This window comes from Triturus cristatus, chromosome 6 (assembly GCF_964204655.1).
Source record: "Triturus cristatus chromosome 6, aTriCri1.1, whole genome shotgun sequence".
Lineage (NCBI taxonomy): Eukaryota > Metazoa > Chordata > Amphibia > Caudata > Salamandridae > Triturus > Triturus cristatus.
In genome coordinates, this window is record NC_140589.1 from 1,148,365,627 (window position 1) to 1,148,387,145 (window position 21,519).

The window sequence follows — 21,519 nt, forward strand, 5'->3', positions numbered from 1 at the left end:
AATCAGCAGTGCTAGATTAATGGTAAACTAAATTTAGATTGACCGCCTTGTGTAATGACATGTTTTTAGAGTTATACACTGTAGGCATATATTGCACCTAGAGACTTTTTCACAGATGCCGATTAGTTCAAGCATTTTTATCTATCACACGTTCCTTGTCTAAGTGAATCCATCCAATTTGAAGTAGTATGCCCAAACATAAGTCTAGAGCGCTTTGTGGCACACGACTCAGACTGCATCTCATGGCTCAGGTTCATAAAGGCCCAAACCAGTCTGGGCTTGCTTGTGTTCCCATTGACAGGGAACAAGGCTAGACGTTCAGGTTCGACTGCCCCTTGGGAAAACGCCAAAACGGTTGTGTGTGTGTAATTGGGCCCAGTCTGTGCATAAAGAAGCTTTAAAAATAATGGAATGGAATATAACAGAATTCAGTGGTGAGTCATTTCCAATTTACAATTATACTGTAAACGTAAGGACCAGACTGCTTCTAAGATTATTATGGGAATATTGGGAAACCGAGGACTAGGAAAAAAGTTGACTTGCAAAGGATGATGCAATTTGGCCAAGTGGCATAAGAACTTTACTTTCCATGTTCAGGTCAACAATCGCGACAAGACTGCATCACTGGCGTGGCCTGACCGCTGTGCGAGATGGCTGTGAAGTGGTGAAGCTCTGGGCTCTGTAGGCCTAAAACCGCTCTAAATAGCTGTTAATTTATCCGGTTTTTCCTCACATCTGGGTGCGGAAGGTGTGCGGTGCATCCGCTGAGGCTCCGTGCGCCGCCGGTCATTGGCGCTGCAGCTCAGGAGGAGAGTGGAGCGGCGACGAACGAGGGCCCGAAATCCCTGGACTCGAGTGGAGGAGTGGCTGACCCGGGGTTCCGTGAGAGGCGGCCGCGGCTGCCTGGTCGTGGTGGCACCCCGGAGGACTCCTCACAGCTGCCCACATCCGTGCCCCTAGGACACGGGGGTATAGCGAGACGCTCTGCCTACCGCCTTTTTACCAATAGAGGCTGCCGTGGAAGGGGGCTTGCAGGCCGGGCCACTGAGCTACGGGCCCGGCTGCGTTGAGAGCAGTCATTGTATAGACATCTGCGGCGGCCAGCTGGGGTGGATGTAACCATTCCTAAAGTCTCTCCACCCGTGGTCGTGGTACGAGGGCGGCGGTGACGTCATTTGCACCGCAGAGCAGCACAATAAACACCTTGGGGGGGGGGGGCTGGGCATCCCGGCTCAGCTCCTGCACCAACACAGTGGACGTGCTGGGACAGTAAATCCAGCACCGTGCTGATTGGAAGGCGGATACGCAAAGGGGACCATAATCGCGACCAGTGGCCACTGGACTGGGCCTTGTTGGCAGTAAGGAATGTGTGATTTCAGGTCCAGGCAGCCTTACGATCCTGAAGATAGGACATCGAGTAATCGGTGACACTGGCGAGACGCTGCTGTGGGACCGTCTGGAGCGTTGGACTTGGCGTGTGGTGAGTGATATCAGGACGTGGCACCGGGAAGTGATACTCCACTAGTGGCACAGAGCCATGTCTGGGCCCAAGGGACAGCGATCTACACTCCAAACGAAACTCGACAAATACACCACCCATAAAACAAATGAACAGGAGACGCTGCGCAGCGGGGAGGTTCAAAAAATCATCAACGCCATCCGGGGAAGAACCAACACTAGTGGATGTCATGGCAGCCATTGCGGGCGTACGTACCTCGCTGGAACATAGAATGGACACCAAATCCATTGAAATGGCGCTCATCGGGCCGATTTGCAGAAGACAAGCGAAAAGGTGAAAACCATGGAGAGGGTGACCCAGGAACTAAGTGGTGAAACACAAAGAATGGGCAAAGAAATGAAACAGCAGCGCAGCGAAGATTGGACGCCCAGTTGAATGACTACGAAGGTCGCGCACGACGCAATAATGTCAGAATTATTAGGGTCCCTGAGCGAGCGTAGGGGCCAGCCACTGACCTGTTTGTAGAAGACCTAATTGTGAACCACGTACGCCTCAAAACGCTGTTGAAATTCTTCACGGTCGAAAGAGCGCACAGGATGCAAGGGGGGGGGTGGAAGGCCTCAACCCGGGGCCCCTTCGCAAGCCATTCTGGCACGACTCCTAAAATTTAGGGACCGAAACATTATATTGCACACGGCACGCACTAACCCTCCCGTAAAGATCGAAAATAGTGAACTGTCCTTTTCCCCGAATTTTACCCTTGTGCTACAACATCAAAGGCGCACCTTCCTTGATGTTAAGAAACCACTGAGAGACAAAAGGCATCCGCTATGCGATGCTATTCCCAGCAAAACGGAGGGTGGAGGCAGATATCAAGACCTGGTTTTTTGATGCACCGGAAGCGGCACAAGAACGATTGGAGGATTGGAGACCAGCCAAGCTGCACAACACAAAATGAAAACCTGACTTTAGATCCAGCCAGCACAGTACCTTTCCAAACTTGTCTGGGTTGGCCATGACATTTCTATGTCGCACTCAACTCTACGGATGCCGAAGGAATTGAGACAAAACGTCGAACAGGCTAAGCAAACATTTACTGCACTAAATGATTGTACTTATACATGATTCAGGCCCACGTATAGTTCTTGGGGAACACACAACAGCGGTTGGGGGCCCGATGTGCGGTAGTCTGTAGCCCCTTCCCCCTCCATCTACCCATTAAATTCTTGGTTATGGCAACAGGCACTCTGCACTGTTGGGGTTATGGGCAGTTTTGAGCCCAGAGTGCGGGGTAGCAACAGGGTGGGGGGTGCTGTTTTTACAGTGTTAGTTTTTGTTTGTCATAGCATTGCATACAGTAAATCTAAGCAAAAGAACAACTGTGATCATGACTATGGTGTTGAGTATGTGGCGGACCGCATGCAGTTTGATTGGGAGAGGGTTGGTATTCCCGAGAGGTGGCTGGGTGCACCCCCAGTAGCAGACACTATCGAGGAACATGGGTGCTGCAAGTGAGGCACAAGACAAACTATTATCCTGGAATGTAAATGGATTGCATGATAAACTTGAAAGAGGGATAATTCTACAGTTTCTTAAACGGCATTCCCCGGAGGTTGTACTGATCCAGGAAACCCACCTCATAGGGAACATGTGTAAAGCCTTAGCTAGATGGGGCTATCATTTGGTAGCTCACTCAGGGTTTACGATGGGCTCCAGGGGTGTAGGTATACTGAAACAATGCACATTCCTGATGACGATAGACCAAGTATACGCCGACAATCTAGGGAGATCTGCAGCAGTGTCTGGCCGGTGGTAAGGGGAAGCATTGACACTACTATCACTGTACCTGCCACGGGAACTGCAGGAAACCATATTTAAAGACCTGGGAAAGGTGCTGCTTGAGTTGCCCGGGGGCCGACTAATAGGGGGTGACTTAAACTCTGTTGTTTCGGGAACACTGGATCGTCAGGGATATACCTCCTTCACAGCTGCGCCTCCCGCACTTCCTGGAGGCTATGGGCCTCGTAGATATATGGAGGGTGTATCAACCCGTGGAAACTCAATACACATTCTATTCTGGGGTTCATAAAAGCCTATCCTGTTTGGACTATATCCTCGATTCGGCCGCACAGGTCGGATATGTTAAAGAAGTCAAACATCTAGCTAGAGGTATATTGGATCACTCCTCAATTTGGCTACAGATGGCATATGGGAGGGAGGACTATACTGGGGTCGGTCCAATTAGCCCCTGGCACCTTAGAAACCTTGTAATTAAACCAAAACTAGAACAAGAAATCGAGTATCATTTCACTGAGAAGAATGTACTGTCGCCTCGGCTCGGGTCCTATGGGAGGCCTTAAAAACAGTAATAAGGGGGCTTGCGCTATCTCAAATTTCCGGAGTCAAAAAGGAGAATACGGCCAAGCTTCTCCGACTGGAAGAGGATATATTAAAACTGGAAGAGGGACTTTGACATCCACAGACCAGAATGCGGCGCATCTTAGCCTGGTGTAAGAGGAGTATAGATCCGAGGCGAGAGAGGGTGACAAAACCATGCTCAGTCACAAGCTGGGGAGCATTTACGAACTGAGGGACAAAACTGGGAAACTGCTGGCATGGCTAGATAGGAGGGAAGCGGCGAGCCGACTGGTAACAGAGCTGAGGACAGAAACCGGATTAACACTTACTAACCCACAAGATTTCGCACACAAGTTTGGTAGATATTATGCCCAGGTCTATTCATCTAGGCCTGGTATGCTAGAAACGTAAGTGAAAGAACTGTTGGCCGAGATTCGTCTGCCGGTATTAGAGGAAGACGAGAGACAGCCTTTGGAGGGAGACCTCGCATCGGACAAAGTAGCACAGGCCATTCGCTCTCTCCAGATTGGAAAAGCGATGGGCCCTAACAGCCTCCCTATAGAACTTTAAAATTACGACCTGATAAGGTGGCTCCCTACCTAAAAGCAATGTTCATGGAAAGTCTTGATGAGGAACTCCTTCCACTGGACCAAAGACTCAATACTTTGGTGGTGATACCTAAGGAGGGGAAACAGAGATAGCTGCATGTCATACCGACCCATATCGCTGTTGAATGCAGAGGCCAAAATACTAGCCACCCGTTTGATTCGTGTCCTCCTTGAGCTGGTTCACCTGGACCAGTCAGGATTTATGCCAACGAGGACACATACCTGAATTTAAGAAGATTGCATGGGGTTTTGGGGAGGGCGGAGACCATCATGGAGGATGCAGCTGTGGTGTCGCTGGACACCACCATGGCGTTTGACACCATTGAATGGCTATACCTTTTTGGTGTTCTGGAGAGGTTAGGCTTTGGTTCTAAATTTATAAGTTGGGTCTGAATTTTATACACTGATCAACTAGCACAAGTGGTGGTCAACAATAAAAAATCTGCCATATTCCATCTCCATAGAGGGACGAGGCAGGGGTGCCCACTGTCCCCACTGCTGTTTGCACTCACTCTGGAGCCCTTGGACTGTTGGAGCCGTGGAGACCCTGTACAAAGAGAGCTACCTTGGGCTGAAGGACGGGAAGACTGCATCTCACTCTACGCGGAGAACAAGTTACTTACCTTCGGTAACGATGTATCTGTAAGAAACATTAGTTAGTTAGATTCCTCACCTTATGATATCCCCAGGCGTCAGACTGGATCCGGAAGATTTTGTGTCAGCAATACCCCTTGCGCGTCGCTAGGCGTCGTCTGCGGCTCCGCGTCCGTCGTTGGCGGCGTGCGCCGTAATGACGTCGTCGGAGTACTTAGACGCCGCCCTCGCGCGCTGACGTCAGTTCTTGTACATAGCTTTCCGCGCCAGGAACGCAGAGCCATGCAAGAGACCGACACTGGTGCCAAAAAAGTCTAGGGGCCTGAAAAGGACAACCTTAACCCTAGACGTCTGTTCGCAGAACGGGGAGGATGGGTGGGTCGGTGAGGAATCTAACTAACTAATGTTTCTTACAGATACATCGTTACCGAAGGTAAGTAACTTGTTCATCTGAAAGAAACACGTTAGTTAGATTCCTCACCTTAGAATAGATACCCAAGCAATACCAACCCCGGTGGTGGGTCTGCGAACCAAGATCACACCAGAAAGTCCTGGAGGACAGAACGGCCAAAGAAGCCATCCCTCCGGACTTGGCTGTCTAGGCAATAATGCCTGGCAAACGTGAGTAGCGAAGCCCACGTAGCCGCCTGACAGATGTCCTGCAAAGGGACTCCCCGTCCCAAAGCAGTAGTAGCCGCTGTAGCCCGAGTAGAATGGGCGCGCAGCCCAACAGGAGGGTCATTTTTCGCCAAGGAGTAACAGATTTTGATGCACAAAACGACCCACCGGGAGATGGTCCGTTTGTGCACAGCTTTTCCCTTCTTAGCACCCACGTATCCAACGAAAAGTTGGTCGTCAACCCGGAACCGTTTTGTGCGGTCCAAATAAAAGGAGAGCGCACGTTTTGGGTCCAGACGGTGGAGCCTCTCTTCCTCTTTGGAAGGATGCGGAGGCGGAAAGAAGGTGGGCAAGGTGACAGATTGCCCAAGATGAAAGGGAGTCACCACTTTCGGTAGAAAGGAAGGACGAGGCCGAAGGACAACCTTGTCCGGATGAACAGATAGAAAATGAGGCTTGGACGATAGAGCCTGGAGCTCACTCACCCGTCTAGCCGAGGTGATGGCTACCAGGAAAGCAGTCTTAAGCGTCAGAAGACTAAGAGGACAATTGTGAAGAGGCTCAAAGGGAGCGCACATCAGAAATGTAAGAACAAGATTCAAGTCCCACTGAGGCATTACGAAAGGAACAGGAGGGAACGTATGAGTAATGCCTTTAAGAAAGCGTTGAACCACAGGGGACTTGAAAAGAGAAGGCTGATCAGGAAGCCGTAAGAAGGCAGAGAGGGCAGCAAGATAACCTTTCAAGGTGCCCAGGGCAGAGCCCTGCCGGGCCAAAGAAAGAAGGAAGAGGAGAACCTCAGTAAGAGGGGCGGAAAGGGGATCCACAGCCTTTGCTGTGCACCATGCCACAAATTTGTTCCACCGGCAGGCGTATACCGTCTTTGTGGAGGGACGCCTGGCTGCCAGAATGATATCACAGACTTCAGGAGGCAAGTCAAATGGCATCAACTGCCGCCGCTCAATCTCCACGCATGGAGGTGGAGGCTGGACAGGTTCGGGTGGAGGACCGTCCCCTGCTGCTGCGACAGAAGATCCTCCCGAAGGGGCAGGCGTTTTGGAGGATCGGTCAACATACTGAGTAGCTCGGGATACCAGTACCTTCGTGCCCAATCCGGAGCCACCAAGATGACTTGGGCCCGGTCGTGCCTGATCTTCTTCAGCACTCTGGGCAGAAGTGGTATAGGCGGAAAGGCGTACAACAGACCGCAACTCCACTCGTGACGAAAAGCGTCGCCGAGCGAGTGCCGCCTTGGAAATTCCAATGCGCAGAACTGCTGACATTGCGCGTTCTTTTCGGTGGCGAATAGATCTAACCAAGGCTCTCCCCACTGCTGAAAGAGACCTTGCGCCACTTCGGAGTTCAGACGCCATTCGTGATCCATCATGCCCCGGCGGCTGAGTTAATCTGCTCTGGTGTTCAGAGAACCCGCCAGATGTTGAACCACTAGGGTGACGCCCTGGTGTTCCAGCCACGTCCAGAGGCGCAGAGCCTCCTGACAAAGGGTCCACCACCCCGCCCCTGAATATCCCGGACCCGCTGTTCCGGCGGATAGACCCGAAACTGCGCCGAATCGAGAACCGCTCCGATGAAGAGGAGCTTCTGAGAGGGACTCAGGTGTGACTTCGGCACGTTGATGGAAAAGCCCAGCAAATGCAGGAGATCCGCCGTAGTCTGGAGGTGGGAGACGACTGCCTGGGGCGAGCCCGCCTTCAACATCCAGTCGTCGAGATAGGGGAAGACTGGAACCCCTGATCTGCGCAGATATGCTGCGACCACCGCCATCACTTTCGTGAACACCCGAGGGGCACTGGTGAAGCCAAAGGGGAGCACGGTGAACTGAAAGTGCTCCTGGCCCACCGTGAACCGCAGGTAACGCCGGTGGGCCGGCAGGACGGGGATGTGGAAATATGCGTCCTGCAAGTCCAACGCTACCATCCAGTCTCCAGGGTCGAGGACAGCTAGAACCTGAGCCAAAGTCAACATTTTGAACCGTTCCTTCCGGAGGAAGGTATTGACGTTCCTGAGGTCCAAGATAGGGCGTGGGCCCCCTTTGCCCTTCTTGGGAACCAGAAAGTAGTGGGAATAACAACCACGACCTACTTCTGGGCTGGGAACGCGCTCGACGGCCTCTTTGGCCAAGAGGGCCGAAACTTCCCCTCGCAGAAGATTCAAATGATCCTCCGAGATACGGTGGTGCTGCGGTGGCATGGCTGGAGGGGTCGTCTCGAAGGGGAGGGAGTAGCCCCTTCGGACGATTTGCAGCACCCACCTGTCCGAAGTGATGGTACGCCAGTGGAGCAGGTAATGGCGAACTCTGCCTCCCACTGGCGATGAATGGGCCTGAAAGCTCGGACTAGGAAGGCTTTGAGGCGGATGCTGCCGGGGTGGATGTGGACTGACCGCGTCGTCCTCCAGAACCGCCTCGGCGGAAAGCACGTCCGCGGCCCTGTGCAGGTTGGGTCTGCGGTCGGTGGCTCTGCGGACGTGAGGAGGCGCCCCTTCCTTGGCCACGAAAGGGGCGAAAAGCGGAAGCTTGCGGCCGCGGGGCCGAAAGGCCCAAGGACGTGGCTGTAGCCCGAGAGTCCTTAAAGCGAGCCAGCGCACTGTCCGCTTTCTCACCAAAAAGGCAAGCGCCATCAAAGGGCATGTCCATGAGAGTGCTCTGGACATCCCCCGAAAAGGATGTGGACCGCAGCCTGGCGTGACGCCGAAGCGCCACCGTGGTGGAAATCGCCCTACCCAGCGAGTCCGTGGTGTCAAGTCCACACCGGATTGCATGGCGCGCTGCATCCCTCCCATCGGCCAGAGCCTGGGAAAGTCGTGTCCGGGCCTCCTCCGGGCACAGGGGCAGCACGTCCTCCACCGTATCCCACAGAGAGTGGGAGAAACGGTCCAAGAGACAGGCGGTGTTTAAAGACCGCAGGCCTAAACTGAGGGAGGAGAACAGCTTCTTGCCAAACTGTTCCAGTCTCTTGGAATCCCGGTCCGGAGGAGCGGACGGGAAGGAGGTTTGGGAGGTAGAGGCCTGGATAACCAGGCTCTCGGGGGTGGGGCGTTGCGACAGAAAACTGGGGTCGCCCGGAGCAGGGCGGTGGCGCCTGGCGACGTTTCTATCCACAGGAGGAACTGTGGAGGGCTTGGACCAGGTGCCCTGGAGAACGTCAGTGAGGGCCTCATTGAATGGCAGCAGAGGCTCAGTGGAGCTTGCTGCAGACTGAAGCACCTCAGTGAGGCTGTTAGTCCTCACAGCCACGGCAGGCAGCTCAAGCCCGAGGGCCGCGGCCGCCTTGCGCAGCACCACGGAAAAAGCAGCACCCTCCTCCGAAGCCACAGTCGGAGGAGAGATGAATCCAGTGTCCGGTGAGGTATCCAGACCACTGGCCTCCCCCAGTTCATCTGCCCAGTCCTGTGACAGTTGAGCCTGAACGGCCATAGGGTCATCGGACCCCTCCCAGTCGCCCCCGTCATCCGATTCCTGGTACACAGGTGGAATGATCGGAGCCGGACGATAGACATAGTGAGTCTCGAGCGGCGTCGGTGGGCGCCGCATCGGCGTCGGGTCCGGACAGGGGCTGAACCGGGGAACGACGTTGACCGGAATCGGCGGTGGAACCGGAGTCGGCGCCGGCGGAGGAGGCGTGACGAGGTCGACCGGCGTCGACGGGGGCCCAGGCATGGGCCCCTCGGGGACCTGCGGCGTCGGGCCGGAGCCTCCAACGGCGCCGGAGCGCAAGGTCGCCCAGTCGAGTCCGCGGGGCCCGCAGGCGCGCCGGCGGGCTTCGACGGCGGAGGTAGTTTCCTCATGGCCGAGAGGAAGGCACCGATCTCCGCCGGCGTCGCGTCAGTCCCAGGGACCGGCGGGTATGGGGACGTGCGCGGCACCTGCGGCTCCTGCGGAGCCGCGGGGGTGGAACCACCCTGACCCTCGGCTGAGTCACGCGACCGGCGATGGGAGTCCGAAGAGCGGTGTCTTACCCGAAGACTTCGAGCCAGACAAGCGATGACGTCTGTCGCGGCTCCGCGACCGATCCTTGGACCTCCTCCTGGACCGGGATCGAGAAGGGCGCGGAGCCGAGTGTCGGAGCTCGAGATGCTTACGGGACCGCTCCCGCCTAGCTTTCGAGGTCAGGGCCTTGCAGTCGGAGCACGAGTCTGCGTCGTGGTCGAGGCCCAAACAGTAGAGGCACCGGCGGTGGTGATCGGTCACCGACATCAGTCGGTGGCAATCGTCGCAAGCCTTGAACCCAGGCATCCTACCGGCACCAGATGTCGATTGACAAAGATCAAAAGGGATCAAAATATTTAGTCAAAAAAGACTAAAAGGGGTAGCTCTCCCGGATCGGTGCTTACTGGCGCGGAAAAAAGAAGAACTGACGTCAGCGCGCGAGGGCGGCGTCTAAGTACTCCGACGACGTCATTACGGCGCACGACGCCAACGACGGACGCGGAGCCGCAGACGACGCCTAGCGACGCGCAAGGTGTATTGCTGACTAAAAATCTTCCGGATCCAGTCTGACGCCTGGGGATATTCTAAGGTGAGGAATCTAACTAACGTGTTTCTTTCAGATTGATATTTTGCTGTATCTGGCCTCCCCACATAGCTCCCTACACAGGCTTCTGATCATTTTTACTAACTTTGGGACATACTCTGGGTATAGGATCAACTGGACAAAATCGCTTATCTTTGTGCTCAAGGGCAGCCTGCCGGTTCTGCCTAACGAATATCAACTTAAGATTGTAACGGTGGGGTTCAAATACTTGTGAATTCTTATTACCAATGATCCCAAGCTATTTTATGAAATTAACCTTTTACCTCCATTGCGGCGACTGGAGCGTGACGCAGACCCCTGGCAGTCTCTCCCACTGTCACTCTTGGGGAGAGCTGCATAGTTCAAGATGATGTCTCTACCCCTTTTTTTTTTATATGTCCTACAGAATTCACCTGCCCTAGTCCCTGCAGCATAATTTAGACGGGTGGAGAGTGCACAGAGAAAGCTGCTCTGGGGAACTGGTCCGCCGCTTATCTCCTTCCCGAAATTGTTGAGGGGGTGGTATTACGGAGGAATAGGTCTGCCAAACATTAAGAAATACTATTGGGCGGCACAACTGGCGGCCATCATTCACTGCACATACCGGCCCCCCTATTGACCCAGGCTATGCCATGGATAGATGGCTCCTCCTAGGTGGTAATTACACACGAGCGCTATACTCGTAACCCGCGAAATTCCCTCCGACGAAACACTCGGTACAAGGGTGGCACTTGGTCCAGAAAAATATGGGATAGGCAAAGCGCATAACTCAAAGCACCCCACTGTGGGACTCAGAACAACTAGGCAATCTCTGGAAAACTAAGGGGTTTGATAGATGGGAGTTGATAAGGATTTCGCAGGTTGCCGACCTGTGGAAAAAGGGAGAGGTTCTACTCTTCACAGCCCTCCAACAAAAATATGAACTTGCAGAATCGGAAAGGTTCAGATATCTCCAGATACGACACGCCCTACAAGCAGTCATCCCAAGGGGAGAAACCCCACCTGAGCCCTCTCCTCTCGAGGAAAGGCTTTTGGACGGATACATGCTCATGAAGGCAATTTCCCTGACATAATTGAAATTAATACATCACTCCCCTGATCCCCCTCCAGCAGTTTCAGGCTACGTGGGAAAGGGACTTACAGGAGCTCGATGAAGATGAGTGGATGCGCTGGCGTCCCCAAGGGAGGGGGCAATATCCTTTAAGTTGAAGTTGGTGCAACTGAAAATACTTCACAGGATCTATGTAACTGGGCCTACACTAGTCAGGATGGGATTTGGCACTGACGCTAGTTGCAGACGGTATTGAGGCAAAGGCGGCACATTTTTCCACATACTATGGGAATGCCCGCATATAGCTAGATATTGGAGAGAGGACCACTCATGCATGGGGGAGGTCATGGTTCAGGCAATCACTATGGAGGCTAAACGCTGTCTCCTAAATATATGGGAGCCAAGGGACTAAAAAACCTGGGTGACTCTGGGAGTGATGATAGCCCAGAGGAATGTAGCAGAAAAATGGGGGGTACGTGCAACCCAGTATCTTAGAGAATGGGAGGGCGACACGGATTGTTGCATGTTTCATGAAAAAACAGTGTATGTAGCACAGGGCTACCCTGAGAAGTGGTTGCAAATATGAGGAAAATGGAATGACTACAGAGGTAATATCTGTGAACCACCTGCTCTGCCGACGCAAACATCCCAAGAAGAGTCAACACCCTAATATTTCACTGTTTGCTGTAAAAATTGTAAATGAGAATGTAGCACTGTGTGCAATGTATTATCGACTTTCATGTTATTTGCCTTGAATTATTGTAAGTCTGTGACAATGTTTTGTTAATAATTAAAAGAAATAAATAAAAAAAAGACTGCATCACTGTTTCAAAGCACTACATTTCTTTAAACCACGTGTCAAAACAAAAAAGTTACTTACCTTCAGTAACAATATTTCTGATGGATACATAATATTTGCCCACATTCCTCTCTTTACGATTTATCCTTCCAGAGTTCAAACTGGACTAGAAAATCTTTTCCCTAGCAACAGCTCTTCACACTGACAGGTGGCGCCATGCAACTCCAGCCATAACACCTCTGGACATGATGACACTGGAGTATATAAGGGATCGACAGGTATGCTGGTGTAACTTTCTGCATATTCTCTGTGTCTCCACATGGTTTGCAGAGAGGAACCAAGATAGAAACAACAGTCAAATATGCAGCAAATAGCTTATTTGCATACCATGGGATCTTATTATACACAAGACGCACTCTGCAGAGGATTAAGGAGGGCAGTGAGGAATCTGGAGGAAGATTATGTATCAACTAGAATAATAAGTTACTTACCTTCGGTAATGCCTTTTCTGGTTGAGACTAACCGCAGATTAATCACCTTGTGAATTTACCCAGACGCCATACTGGATCTGGAAACCTTCAACGTAATCTCCTTCTATGTCGGCAGACAGCACTGTTTGGCTCCACATTGGATCTGACCCACCCTGAACATTAGATCGGGGCCGCTATATATGTGCCCCCTCAGCGCGTTGGCATCAGGTTTTTTCTGATCTACATCCATGCAGACGATTGGAAAGCAACTGAAATCAGAATGTGTTAGTGTGTAGACTTCCACACTGTATGCGTCTATTCAACAAAAAGGGAAGGAAAGTGGGTTGGTGAGGAATCTGGTTAGAGTTACTACCAGAAAAGGCGTTTCCGAAGCTAAGTAACTTGTTCTTCTAATAGTGACTTAACTGCAGATTCCTCATCTTATGAATAGATACCAAAGCAGTACACCTACCTTGGTGGTGGGTCTGAGGAACTGCTCAGACAAGGAAATCCTGCACGACTGATCGAACAAAGTGTCAGTCCTGCCGAACTTGGCTACTCAGGCAGTAGTGCTTCGTGAACGTGTGCAGGGATGCCCATGTAACAGAATGGCAAATTTCCAGAGCTGCAACACAGTGTGCCAGTACAATGAAAGTAGCCTTTGGTCTGGTGGAAAGAGTGCGCAGGCCATCCAGGGGATGTTCATTGGCCTAGCTGTAGCAGATCTTAATGCACAATACAATCTTCAGGAGATGGTCCACTTTTGCACAGCTTCACTTCTCTTACCCCTGAGAAACTGACGAAAAGTTGGTTGTCCCTGGTGTGGTCTACAGAAAAGCTAAGTGCCATCTTTGGGGCAAGGTGATGGATTTACCTATGTGGAAGGGCATGAATACCTCGGGCAGGAATGTTGCTTTTGTTTGGATAACTAATTTGTCTGGGAAGAAGGATATGTACAGTGGCGCTACAGAAAATACCTGCAGTTCATTCGAGTCTTGCTGATGTTATGCGAGTGAGGGATGCCGTCTGAAATAAGTGAGCAACAAGTTAAGTGCCCACTGCAGGATCACAAACTGTTTTGGTGGGAACATGTGGATCAGCCCCTTCAAAAAATGCATCACAACCGCTGACTTGAATAGGGATGGCTGATCAAGTAAAAGCAACAAAGCAGAAAGGTAACATTTAACAGTTGTCACAGCAAGGCGTTGCTGTACTAAGGATAAACAAAACAAGAGAAAGTCTGATAACTGTGCATTTATTGTTTTCGTGCTTCAGGAGGAACACCAGACAACAAACTTCTCTTAGAGTCCGATGTATACAGATTTTGATAGATGGACACCTGGCTACCAAGATGACACCAAGATGACACCAACCCCTTTGGGAGGAATGTTGAAAGCCATCAACTGTCTCCACTCAACCTCCACACAAGGAGGTGTAAGGTTGTGTAAGGTTGTGCAGGGCCAGTGTAAAACCTGGCACTGTTGCTGCAACAAGAGGTCCTCCTAAAGCAGCTGAATTGGAAGACAAGTATTCAAGGCCAGAAGCACAAGTTACTACTTGTATAGCGATGTATCTGTAAGAGACGTTAGTTAGTGATAGATTCCTTACCTTAGAATATCCCCAGGCGTCAGATTGGATCCGGAAAGTTTTGATAGCAGTACCCCTGCGCGTCAGAGGGTGGGGTCCTGCGGCTCCGCATCCGTCGCTGGTATCGTAAGCGCCGAGATGACGTCACGGAGACTACTTAGGCGCACCATGCGTGCAGACGTCAGTTCTGTACACGACTTTCCGTGCCAGAAACGCAGAGCCATGCAAGAAACTGACCACTGATGCCATGAAACTAGGGCCCTGAAAGGGGATGACCTAAACCCTAGAATTAGTTCGCAGAACGGGGAGGATGGGTGGGGCGGCAAGGAATCTATCACTAACTAATGTCTCTGGTAAACGTGTGCAGCGAGGTCCATGTAGCCGCCTGACAAATGTCCTGCAAGGGAACGCCGCGTCCCCAGGCAGTAGTGGCTGCCGTTGCCCTGGTAGAATGGGCACGCAGCCCCACAGGAGGCTCCTTCTTAGCCTACAAGTAACATGCTTTGATGCACAGAACGACCCACCGAGAGATGGTCCATTTGTGCACGGCGCAACCTTTTTTGGCGCCCACGTAGCCAACAAAGAGCTAGTCATCCACCCGGAACTGCTGTGTGTGCTCCAGATAGAACGAGAGCGCACGTTTTGGGTCGAGACGGCAGGCGTATACCGTCTTAGTGGAGGGATGCCTGGCAGTCAGAATGACATCACAGACTTCGGGAGGAACATCAAAAGGTGTCAACAGTCGCCGCTCAATCTCCACGCATGGAGGTGGAGCCTGGACAGGTTCGGGTGGTTGACCGTCCCCTGCTGCTGCGACAGAAGATCCTCCCGAAGAGGCAGTCGGATCAGGGGATCAGTCGGCATGCTGAGTAGCTCGGGATACCAGTATCTTCGTGCCCAATCCGGAGCCACAAGGATGACTTGGGCCCGGTCGTGCCGAATCTTCTTCAGTACTCTGAGGAGAAGTGGTATAGGCGGAAAGGCGTACAATAGACCGCAGCTCCACTTGTGACGAAAAGCATCGCCTAGCGAGTGCCGCCATGGAAATTCCAATGCGCAGAACTGAAGACATTGCGCGTTCTCTTCGGTGGCGAATAGATCTAACCAAGGCTCTCCTCACTGCTGAAAGAGACCTTGCACCACTTCCGAGTGAAGAGGCCATTTGTGATCCATCAACCACCGGCGGCTGAGTTTGTGCGCCCTGGCATTCAGAGAACCTGCCAGGTGTTGAACCACCAAGGTAATGCCTTGATGTTCCAGCCATGTCCAGAGGCGCAGAGCCTCCTGACATAGGGTCCAGGACCCCACCCTGGCCCTGTTTGTTGCAATACCACATGGCGGTGGTGTTGTCCGTGAACACCTGCACCACACTTCGCCGGACAGAGCGAAGGAATGCCTTCAGTGCAAGTCTGATGGCCCGAAGCTCCAACAGATTGATATGGAGCCGGGACTCCGCTGGAGACCAGAGGCCTCTGATCTCCGCCTCCCCTAAGTGGCCTCCCCATCCTAGGAGGGACGCATCCGTCACTACTGTGTGCTCCGGTTGGGGAAGGGAGAGGGATCTGCCATTGACCCAATCGCAATTCGTGAGCCACCACTGCAATTGCCGTGCAGTGCCCTCCGAGATCTGGACATGATCGGACAGGTCGCCCTGATGCTGGGCCCACTGGAAATTCAGGTCCCATTGCAGAGCCCGCATATGCCATCAGGCATGTGTCACCAGCAGGATGCAGGAGGCCATCAGGCCCAGAAGCCGGAGGGTCATCCTGACAGAAACACGGGACAGAGGCTAAAAGATCGGAATCATAGCCTGAATATCCTGGACTCGCTCCTCGGAATGTTAAACCCGAAACAGCGTCGAATACAGAACCGCTCCAATGAAGGGGAGCTTCTGAGAGGGACTCTGGTGCGACTTCGGCACGTTGATGGATAACCCCAGCAAATGCAAGAGGTTGGCCATAGTCTGAAGGTGGTGGCCGCCGACTGCCTAGGCCGAGCCCGCCTTCAACAACCAGTCGTCGAGGTAAGGGAAGACTGACACGCCTGACCTGCGCAGATGAGCTGCGACCACCGCCATCACTTTCGTGAATACCCGAGGGGCGCTGATAAGGCCGAAGGGGAGCACGGCAAACTGAAAATGCTCCTGGCCTACCTTGAACCGCAGGTAATGCCGGTGGGCCGGCAGGACGGGGATGTGAAAATATGCGTCCTGCAAGTCCAACGCTACCATCCAGTCTCCAGGGTCGAGGGCAGCCAGGACCTGAGCCAGAGTCAGCATTTTGAACTTCTCCTTCCGGAGGAAGTGATTGATGTTCCGGAGGTTCAAGATGGGGCGCAGGCCCCCTTTGTCCTTCTTGGGGACCAGAAAGAAGTGGGAATAACAACCACTCCCTACTTCCGGCACAGGAACGCACTTGATGGCCCCCTTGGCCAAGAGGGCCGTGACTTCCTGCTGGAGAAGTACCAAGTGATCCCCGACATGCGGTGGCACCGAGGTGGCATGGCTGGAGGGGAGGACTGAAAGGGCAGGGAGTAACCCCTGTGCATGATCTGCAACACCCACTTGTCCGATGTGATATCGCGCCAGTGGGGGAGGTGGTGGCGGATCCTGCCACCCACCTGCGTGAGGTGCACCACAAAGCTCGGATTAGGAAAGTTTGGAGGTAGAAGCAACGGGGGCGGAGATGGACTGACCCCTACACTGATTCGCACGGAACGCACAACTCCACACTGCCTGTTTGTTGCAATATCACATGGCGGTCGTGTCCTCAGTGAAAACCTGTGCTCGTTCCTCAGGTACTGGGTGAAAGTGTTGAAAGCAGAAGGAATGCTTTTAGTGCCAAACAAATCGCTCTAAATGCCAATAAATGTGAGTGGAGAGGAGCTTCTGCCTTAGAACAGAGTTCTCTGATCTCAATCGCTCACAGATGACCTCCTCAACCAAGCAAGTTGAGAAGCCACCACTGCAGGTCTTTTGCAGTCTTCTTCGACTCCTGAATGGAGTTTGACAGGATGTCTTGGTGCTGAGCCTACTGAGACTTCACATCCCACTGCAGGACCAGCATGTGTCACCAGACGTGGTCCATGAGCATGATGCAGGAAGCCAGGAGGCCTAGAAGCCCAAGAACTGCTCTCACTGAGACCCAAGTCAAAGGTTGAAACATTGGGATCATATTCCAAAAGTCTTGGACTCATTGAGATGGAGGAATGGCTCGGAAGAGCACTGCATTAAAGATAGCTCCAATAAAGACAAGCTATTGTAAAGGAGCCCGGTGTGACTTCGGCAGTTGATGGAAAATCCCAGTGATGTCAACAGGTCAGCCATCGTCTGGAGGTGATTCACAACTGTTTGAGGTGAGCCAGCTTTCAGCAGCCTGTCGTCGAGGTATGGAAGGACTGGTATTTCCAAAATCCACAAATGGGCTGCAATCACTAACATCACCTTTGTAAACACCAGAGGCTAACTGGTAAGGCCCAAGGGGAGCACGGAGAACTGTGTTCTTGTCCTTCCTGAAACTGAAAGTAATGTCTATGGGATTGAAGAACAGGGAGGTGGAAATATAAGTCGTGCAAGTCCAGCGCTGCCATTCAGCATTCTGATTCCAGGGCAGACAGAACTTAGGCCAGAGTTAGCGGCTTCTGGGGAAAGAAATTTAAAGGGTGAAGGTCTAGGATGGTGCAGAGGCCTCATTCTTTTTTTGGCACCAGAAAGTAACAGGAGCAGCAATCAGTTCTGATCTTTGATGCAGGTGCCCTCTCCATTGATCCCTTGACCAAGAGAGTTTGAACTTCTCCACAGAGTATGGACGAGTGGTCCTTTGGGAGGTTTTGTAGCGCAGGTGGCGTGTCAGAGGACTTAAAAAGTAGGGAGTATCTACTTTACACAATCTTGAGATCCACTGATCAGAACTGATGCTCCTCCAGACTGGCAGGTGAAAGGAGATGCAGCCTACTATCGAGCGTTCGTGTGCCACCAATGTCAAATTATAGTGGTTTTGCAATGGCTGCTGCGGGAAGGGCCTGGGTAGTTTGTAACCTCCCTGGTGGCCTGGACAATGTTGTCTTGCTCCACAGCCTAGACTATGAAAGGACTGAGAGGCCTATTGCTGCTGAGACGCATATGGTCTCAGCGTCTCCTGGTTGCTTCTGGTTGAAGCCAGTAAAGATGTGCTGCTTTTGTGGTAACTGCTGAAGTGGCAGAGCTTAGCTTAGAGAGAAGGCAGTGGCCTTCCTCTCTGAGTCGTTCAAGAGCTAAATCCACCTTTGCTCTACAGCCATCAAAAGATATGCCCATGAGAGTCAGTTGTACGTCAGATACGCCTGTGAAGCGTATCCAGGCATGGTGCCTAAGCACCCCACTGGTACCAATTTCCCTACCTAGGCAGTAGGTGGTGTCCAGACCAGACCTAATGGAGTATTTTGCAGCATCCTGTCCATCCAAAATGAATCTTTATAAGGCTGGGTGGAGGTCCTCTGAGGCAGTTGGCAAGATGTCTACCACACACAACGCATGCCTAGGAGGCATGTCGTATTCACTGACCCGAGGGCGAGGCTGGTTGAGGAGAAAATCTGTTTTGCACATTTCTCCATTCTTTTGGATTCTGGTGGTGGGAAAGGAAATGGGGTTCAGGTGACTGCTAGAGGCCTGCATCGCCAAGCTCCCTGGATTAGGGTGCTGCAATAAGTCATTTGGGTCTCCAGTAGCAGACCTGTGGCACCTAGCTACTTGTGTGTTGACTGGTGTGGCAAGGTCCTGACTTATCGCAAGTGCCTTCCAGAATCGCAATCAAGGCCTCAACAGGCCTCATTAAAGGGAAAAGAGGCTCCTGGCCAGATTGAGCTGTGCTGAACTTCTCTGTCAGCACGTTGGTTTTAAATTCTAAGGTCCGTATAGTAGGGTGAAGCACCTCAGCCGTCCGACGAATGACTTGCAAAGAAGGCAGACTCCTTAAATATAATACCTTTGTCATCATACTAGTTGTCAACGTTATAATCAGTGCCCCCAGCACAGTATGGGGTATGGGTGTTAGGCTCAGAATGGGCATAAAATTAGGTCCTGGCTAGCAATGTATGAGTCTCTAAATCTAACAGGATTATCGGCTGTGTCTGATGTTTCGGCATCAACATCGATGTTCAAGGCCAGCAGTGACAGTCGTGGGAAATTTACAAAGTGAGGAATCTGCAGTTAGAGGTCTTTATAAAAACAATTGTTAGAGATGCTAACATTAGCTTCTGATGTACATCGTCCCACAGTGTCCTCGTCTTAAGAGTGATAAAAAAAACAAAAAACTTTCAGATAAAGGAGATGGACTAGTGCCAGTTAACAAAGGGAGTGATCCAACACAGCTTGATCAAAGTACCCATCACTGATTGCCTGAGAGGAGAGGCAGACAAAGATATGCAAAAATACCTTTGTAGCCATCTGTCAGATGTCTGCAACCGGGATGCCTCTGGAGCTATAACTTTAGTGGAAAGAGCATGAATGCTCTTCTGAGCGTCTTCCTAGGCCAATGTGTAGCCGATCCTGATACTAGAAAACTGTTTTAAGAGCGTGTGAAGGTCTAAGACCCTACAAGTTGAAGTCATTGCAACCAACAAACATTTCTTCAGGGTACAAAGCTGAACACCACAACTGTGCATTGCCTTTAATGGGGAAACCATCACTATAGTAAACACAAGATTCAAGTTTTACGAAGTAAAAATAAACAGAGTGGGAGGAAAGAAGGAAAGCAAACACTTTAGAGAACGATCCACAACAGGCAATCCAAACTGGGAAGGCTGATTAGGAAGATACATGAATGCAGGCACGGACACCAGATAGCCTTTAACAGTAGCCACTGTCTGACCCTGCTGAGGATAGGAAAATGCTTCCACCACTGAACTAACTTTTTTCTGAATGAAATTGTGACTTCCCAAGAACAACTTTGTAGTAGATTTTCTGGCAACCAAGATGCTGTCTGCAACCTCACCAAGAAGACAAAAGGATGAGCACTCCAGCTCAGCAAAGAGGCATCTGTAGACACAATAGTCAGAGTCACAGACGACTGAAAATGTCAGAAGGTCCATCCACCAATGCAGATCAGGGTGCACGGAAACGCTGCACATGAACAATGTAACTCCCCTGATTCTGGAGCTACTGTACCTTCAGGTACCACTGAAGTTCCCCCATCCAGCATTTAGCAAGTGGCACCGCCAGAATACACAGGGCAATTAGGCTAAGCAGATGAAAGATCTGCTGGATTAGGATGTGAGCCCAAGAAAGATATTTTTGAATCAATTCTTGAACGCCCACAATCCTCTGAAGAGGAAAGGCTTTCATATGGGTAGTGTCCAGTTCTTCCTCTTGAAAGGTCAGGCCCAAAGACAAGTTGAGGATTTTGTGCATCAATGGTTAAGTCCAAGTTGTGGAGAAGAGAACGTCCACTGCAGGTGTTCCTTGACCAGCACAGAGGACTCCGATTTCTCTAGCAAGTCATCAAATTATAAAAATACAACGAGTGTTAACTATCATAGTGAAGCTACAACCAGCACTTTTGTAAAGATGCTTGCAGAAGTCGTCAGTCTGAATGATAGAACCGTGAACCTCAGGTAAAACTTTCGGCAGGAAGAACTGGAAATGTGCAAATAGGTGTCCTGGGGTGCCAGCCAATCGCCTGCATCGAGCGCGAGAAAAACTGGGTTTAGGGAGGCATCTTCAGATTGCACTGTTGAAAGAACAAGTTCAGAAAGCAAAAATCCATGCTGGGTCTCTAAACTCTGAATTTCTACCATGGTCCTTTCATCCAGTGGAAAAATACCTGTGGCCCCTTTGTTCTGTTCTGCCTCTAAAATTTACGCCTGTGCTGGGGAGTATATCCTGGTGAAAACAAGGTGATCTGGAGGGAGGGGAAGGAAGGGTTGGGCATAGCCCATGTGAATTAGTTAGATGACCCAGCGATCCATTGTGAACGTCTCTCAATTTATAGAGAAATGGGAGATTCCCTCCTCACCAAACGGAATGATGATGCAATGGCTTTGGGATGGTGGAGGTTTGAGAGGGAAGTGGGGAGTCACTGGTTTTGAGGCAGCTGAGACGGCTGAAGATGGTGCAGGTTGGACCTGCTGCTGGTGAGGACAACCCCTAGAGGCCCTTTACTTAAGGTGTCTGAACTAGTTGTGACGGTTATCTCAGCTGGGACTGCTGAGATTTAGAACAGCCCAGAATCTTTCTGCATTGGTGATAAACTGCCTACAGGTGAGACCAGGTCCAGCTTGAAAGCTGAAGTCCTGCTATTCTTGAAGTGTTCCAGGGAGGGGTCGGACATACCTTTGAAATGTTTTTTGCCATTGAGAGTATGTTCATCAAAATGGCCAGTGGTTCCTCCGTAATGCTGGACGAGCATTACACAACTGCAAAAAGCCAGCAGATGAAAAAACAAATGATAATAAAGCAATTGATTATAA

At 51.4% G+C, this 21,519-nt stretch overlaps 1 protein-coding gene across 8 annotated transcripts in view; it reads right to left on the reverse strand.

Moving 5' to 3' along the window:
- The window catches only part of MAP4K3 (mitogen-activated protein kinase kinase kinase kinase 3), a 1,115,786-nt gene that overhangs the window by 73,880 nt on the left and 1,020,387 nt on the right, over positions 1-21,519 (reverse strand). The window lies entirely within an intron of this gene.